Source organism: Orycteropus afer, unplaced genomic scaffold (assembly GCF_000298275.1).
Source record: "Orycteropus afer afer isolate SDZICR_OR568_19922 unplaced genomic scaffold, OryAfe1.0 scaffold00379, whole genome shotgun sequence".
NCBI classification, from domain to species: domain Eukaryota; kingdom Metazoa; phylum Chordata; class Mammalia; order Tubulidentata; family Orycteropodidae; genus Orycteropus; species Orycteropus afer.
This window is the reverse complement of record NW_006921966.1, coordinates 1906882-1913312: the sequence shown is the minus strand read 5'-3', so window position 1 is coordinate 1913312 and position 6431 is coordinate 1906882. Positions and strand designations below refer to the sequence as shown.

The 6431-nt window shown below is 34.8% G+C and overlaps 1 non-coding gene across 1 annotated transcript; it reads right to left on the bottom strand.

Annotated features, from left to right (window-relative positions):
- Nucleotides 1-423: 423 nt before the first annotated feature.
- LOC122151305 lies at nucleotides 424-530 on the bottom strand. The gene has a single exon (XR_006164088.1). It is a non-coding gene; the product is annotated as a U6 spliceosomal RNA (small nuclear RNA).
- Between the last annotated feature and the right edge of the window lie 5901 nt (nucleotides 531-6431).

Here is a 6431-nt window from a genome sequence, read left to right as displayed (position 1 = left end):
TGTTTGTCTTTTTATTTTTGAAGTGTTAAAGTTTTCTATAAATTTTAATGATTAGAGTCATGTCAGATATATCATAGCCAATTTTTTTTCCAGTTTCTAAGTTATTTTTCTTCATTTCGAAAAGTATTTAGATGAGCATAAATATTTAATTTCTAGGAAGTCTCATTTATCTAGTTCATCTTCTGTTCTTCCTCCTTTTACTTTTACTGTATTTATAATTAAAGCGAGTTTCACATAAGCAGCATGTAGTTGGGTTTTGTATTATTTATCCATTCTGACAATCTCTGGTATTAATTGAAGTATTTGGATAATTTCATTTCATGTAATTATTGTTATATTTATCTTTCATCTTGCTATTTGCTTTGCCTCATCTGTTCTTTGTTCCAGTTTCTGTCCTTTTTTTTTAAATTGTGATTTGGGTGAAAAAATATGGAACGCTGCATGAATTTTCATGTCATCCTTGCGCAGGGGCCATGCCAATCTTCTCTGTATCGTTCCAATTTTAGTGTATGTGCTGTCGAAGCGAGCACTTCTGTCCCTTTTTTTATCTTCATTAGGATTAACTGAATATTTTTATGATTCAATTTTATATATTTGTTAAACTTTTATATATAAATCCCTTTCATTGCATAATTATCTGTTTTGTTATGATCGTGAATTCAGTTTAAAATTGTTATTATCACACAACAGTTAAAGGCTAGAACTACTTACTCTATCTTCACAAATAACACACACATTATATGTGTTCTGCCAACCACACAACCCCTCATGCATCATTTTCATAAGTGTACTGTGCCAACTTATTTTTACATGTTGCTAACGTCAATTTCTGTTTCTGATCACATGGAAAGTTCATTTAACAGATATCATCAACGTAAATTAATAGAAACAAATGCACAACTTCTATTGTTTACTTACCGAATACTGAGGGACAACGAAACTTGATCCATGACTCCTTGACTGTGGTTTAATCCTTTATTATACAATTATTATCAAAAGTAACATTTTTCAGACTTTTAAATACACATAAGGAAGAGACTAAAGAAAATGAACAGAATGATAAGATTTACTTGTAATACAGGAGGACAGGTGAATCAGGCCAAAGTTCAAATATGGAAATGTCACAAGATGTGCATGCTATATGCATGGGTGTGCAATACCAGAAATGTTTTAGTTCTTCTGAATAATTTCACCATTTCCACATGTTGTGTGTGTTGTTGTTGTTAGGTGCCATTGAGTCGGCTCCGACTCCTAGCGACCCTGTGTACAACAGGACAAAACACTGCCAGGTCCTGCTCCAGCTTCACAATCCTTGCTTTAACTGAACCCATCATTGCAGCTAATGTGTCAATCTATCTTGTTGAGGGCCTTCCCCTTTTTCACTGACCCTCCACTTTACCAAGCATGATCTCCTTCTCCAGGGAATGGGCCTTTCTGACCACGTGATCAACGTAGGTGAGACGAAGTCTAGCCATTCTTGTTTCCAAGGAGCATTCTAGCTGCACTTCTTACAGGACAGATTTGTTCGTTTTTCTGGCAGTCCATGGTATTTCAGTATTCTTAACCAACACCACAACTCAAAATCATTAGCTCTTCTTAGGTCTTCCTTACTCATTGTCCAAGTTTCACATGTATATGAGGCAATTGAAAATACCATGGTTTGGGTTAGGCACACCTTAGTCTTCAAAGAGACACCTTTGCTCTTCAGCACTTGAAAGAGGTCTTTGGCAGCAGATATGCCCTGTGCACTACTTCCTCTGATGTCTTGACTACTGTTTCCATTGGTGTTGATTGTGGAACCAAGTAATATGAGATCTTTGACAGCTTCATTCTTTTCTCCATTTATTGTGATGCTCCTTATTGGTCCAGTTGTGAGGATTTTTGTTTTCTTTATGTTGAGGTGTAATCCATATTGCAGAGTGTAGTCTTTAGTCTTCATCAATAAATGCTTCAAGTCATCTTCACACAAGGTTGTGTCATCTGCATATCACAGATTGTTAATGAGTCTCCCTCCAATGCTGGTGATGTCTTCTTCATCATATAATCCACCTTCTTGGGTTATTTGCTCAGCATACAGATTGAATAAGTATGGTAAAAGGATACAACCCTGACACACTCATTTCTTGATTTTAAACCATGCAGTATTGTTGTGTTCAAACAACAGCCTTCTGGCCTATGCACAGGTTCCTCATGACTACAATTAAGTTGTCTGGAATCCCATTCTTCTCAATGTTATCCATAATTAGTTATGATCCACACACACAATGGTTGCAGCAGTATATTGACAGGGCACTTTGAGAAATTCAAGCTGGATTCAGAAGGGGACATGGAATGAGGGATATCATTGCTGGTGCCAGATGGATCTTGGCTGAAAGTAAAGAGTACCAGAAGGATATGTTATAAATTTTTTTTTATTATTTATGTAGAACATTATTTGTGAAAAACACAGCACTTACATTGTTTTTATTTAATGTCTTTGTAAATAGGCAAAATTTCTATTAGCTAGTTGGTCTTTTTTACATGATTTTGTCCAAATGGACCGATTGGTTTTCATTGAATGTGTATGTGTGTGCATGTCCATGTGTGTGTGTATTCTTCACTTGCCAGTTCAGTCTGGCATGAACCAGGAGCTCCAAGACTTTTGTATTTCATATTGAGTTGCCAATGTTTCATTTTTCCAAATAAAGATCTTGAAAAACATGTCATGTATTATCACAAATTTCACAAAAGAAAGGATGTTGTAATACCAAAATATACAAAGAATATTACTTTAAAGAAGAGAAAAATACATTTTAAAATTGAATACATTTAACTCTGTGAAAGTACTATATTATCCTTGCTTTTCTTATTTTACTCTGCAAAGAAACAAATTAAAATATAATGATGTGACCCTTGACCATGTAATTTAGGGAAAAATCATGTGATTGTGTTCAATCTTCTGTATCTGAAGAAATGTATTTATTTATCTAGTGAGATTTCATGGGAAGAAAAGTATTATATTTCAGAGAGATCTTCATTGTGTCCTTGAACATGTCTTTGGCAGAACTGAAGATGTGAAATCATGTTTTCTTTTCTAGCCATTGTCAGGGTGTTTATCCTTCATTCTGTCCACTACCTTGTGTGAAAAGAGTTAGTCTTTTATCTATCTGATGAGCCTCAAAGTCTACAGAAAGTCCTAGATGAAGGGGGACTCAGTATAGAGGAACTGGTCACTTGGTGGATGAGGGAGGCTTCCAAAAACAGGGAGATGGGAATGAGACAAAAGATAAATTTGATTTTGACTGCTCACTAGAAAATACTTTTGTCCATCCCATTGTACCATTTAGAATCTGTGGTTAAAACTGAAGTAATCCTAGACATGGAGTGCTGAAACATTTAAATAAAAATGCAAAGCATGTTGTATCTTCAATAAAATCTGTATTATTTATTTATTTTTTTCTTATTTGTAAGATCAAAAAAGGATAAATCAGATGCCTTTTTGTTTTTCACCTTCACATTTGGTTGTCATAACTAGATTCAAAGCAACATTTCAAAACCTTTAACACTCTCCTTGTAGGATTTCTTAATGGGATAAACTGGTAGTTTTTAAGATTTAGGATTTGGGTGGAGATGAGACACAGTAACAGAAATGTGTCTTCAGCATGGTTTTCAGGTTCAAATTGAGATCTCAGCTTTTCTTTTTTTTCCCTAAAATGTGGACAACATTTAATTTCTCATAGGAGAAGTCATTATTTTATGGCCTTTCAAAAGAGCATTACTTTTTAAGACTTGCTCTGGCACTAAAAATATATAACTAAGCAGTTAATGAATGTCAGCAACATAAAACCTTGCAAGCTAGGAAAGCAGTAGAAATAAGTTCTGAATTCTCAGCTGTCAAAAAAATATATAATGTGTGAAGCAAAATTTTGACAAATATTTTGGCAGCAATCTATTAATAAATATTATCTTAAACCAAAAACAAAACCCACTGCTATTGAGTTGATTCTGACTCATAGCCATGCTCACTGGGTTTCCAAGGCAGTGAATCTTATTCTTTCATAATGCAAAAATCACATATTTCTCTATATCAATTAAATAAGTCATTAAAATAATCTTATATACACATACCTATACACTAACTCACATCACACACACACACACACACACATATATGGAGATCATTTTTAATAAATTATTTTGTATTTGTGTTTATTTAATAGGTGTTTTTGCTGTCTGGAAGAATTGATAGATAAATGGTACATTATTTTAAATTACAATGTTAGGAATAAACATCAGCGAGTATTAAATTAGTATGTGTCATTTCCATTGGGAGGCATAAAGACAAGCCCATAGAGAAGTTAGAAAATATTCAAGAACCACTGAAATTAAAGTCAGAAAAATAAATGCATCCAAAGGAAAAGCTATCTGATGGAATTCTCAGGATGTGTTATTTAGGACAAGAATCAATAAAGAACAACAGGTTTGCAGTGAACTTGAAACATTTCTTTTTGAGTAGGTCACTGCTTGGTATAATGCTATTTTTATGTATGGGCTTTTCAGCTACATTCACATCATGCTTGAGGCAAGAAGGAGTCATTTAGTGCATTGAAGTAGGAATATACCATTCTAGTGGCCTGAAAGATTTCTGGAGTGGGTTAAAACAGTTCAGTTTGTGAAACCACTCACGGTATTAATACACCCAATATTACAATGACACTATAGTACTGTGCTAAGTTTTTGGCACATATTATTTCTTTTAAGCAGAGCAATAACCTTTAGAAATAGACACAAATTATTTTTTAAGGAAGCAAAGGCTCAGAGGATGAATAATGTCCCTTTGGTCAAGGGCTAGTGGATGATGCTTCTGAAATATTCAAACTCAAGTTTAACTCCAAAGTCTATGCTCTTAACTACCTAATATCAATTTTCCATGTGAGTCAAAATCAATATAGCAGTAGCATATATAAATAAGCTTCCAGGTTATTACCTCATGAACTGGGTGTTGGATCAAGTTAGCATGTTGTCAAATGTCTTTATTGACTTCATTATTCTAGGAATTAGAGATTGTAGAGTGTTGTAGGATGAATATATTAATAACTATTGGATCATAACATACAAAAGGATAGCAAATAGTGAGGAAGAAGAAGTTGGACCAATAGGCATGGATCATATAGAAAGAAATTCTTGTTCACATATGTGTAGGAGTGGTTGCAGCTCTTTTTAGGTGCTCTCGAGTCAGCTCTGACTCATAGTGACCCTATGTACAACAGAATGAAACACTTCATGGTCTTGCTCCATCTTCACAATCCTTGCTATACCTGAGCCCATTGTCACAGCCACTGTGTCAATCCATCTTGTTGAGGACCTTCCCCTTTTTTGCTGACTCTCTACTTTACCAGGAATGATATTCTTCTCCACGGAATGATCCCTTCTGACAATAGGAACAAAGTAAGTGAGATGAAAGCTAGACATTAGCGCTTCCAAGGAGCATTCCAGCTGCACTTCTTCCAAAACAAATTTGATCATTCTTCTGGCGGTCCATAATTCTTCACCAACACCATAATGCAAAGGCATCAGCTCTTCTGTCTTACATATTCATTGTTCAGATTTCACATGCATACAGGAACACTGAAAATATCATGGCTTGGATTAGGCTCACCTTAGCCTTCAAAGTGACATCTCTGCTTCTTAACACTTTAAAGAGATCTTTTGTAGCAGTTTTCTCTGGTACAATATGACATCTTATTTCTTGACTGCTGCTTCCATTGGTGTTGCTTGTGGATCCAAGTAAAATGAAATCCCTGACAACTTCAATCTTTCCTCCACTTGTCATGATGTTGCTTACTGGTCTCGTGAGGATTTCTGTTTTCTTTATGTTGATGTGTAATCCATACTGAAGACTGTAGATTTTGGCTTTAGTGGTTGGTGCATAAATTTGAATAATAATAGTATTAACTGGTCTTCCAGTTAATATGGATATTAAGACATATGGATATTATCCTATTACTGACAGCATTGTACTTCCAGATAGACATTCTTTTTGATAACGAATGTGACACCATTGCCCTTCAATTTGTCATTTCCAGCATAGGGGACCTTATGACTTTGTGATTCAAAATGGCCAGAACAAGTCCATTTTAGTTCACTAATGCCTAGGATAGTGATCTTTATGTATTCCATTTTATTTTTTGACAATTTCCAGTTTTCATGGATTCCTATGTCATACATTCCATATTCTGATTACTAATTGATGTTCGCTACTGTTTCTTCCCATTCTTAATTGTACCTCATCAGCAAATGGAGGTCCTGAAAGCTTTATTCCATCCATGTCATTAAGGTCAACTCTACTTTGAGAAAGCAGCTCTTCCCCAATTGTATTTTTTTTCAGAGTAATGGACAGTTTAATACATCAAAAACAGAACACAGAGAAGCATTTTGCATTAATTCTCCAC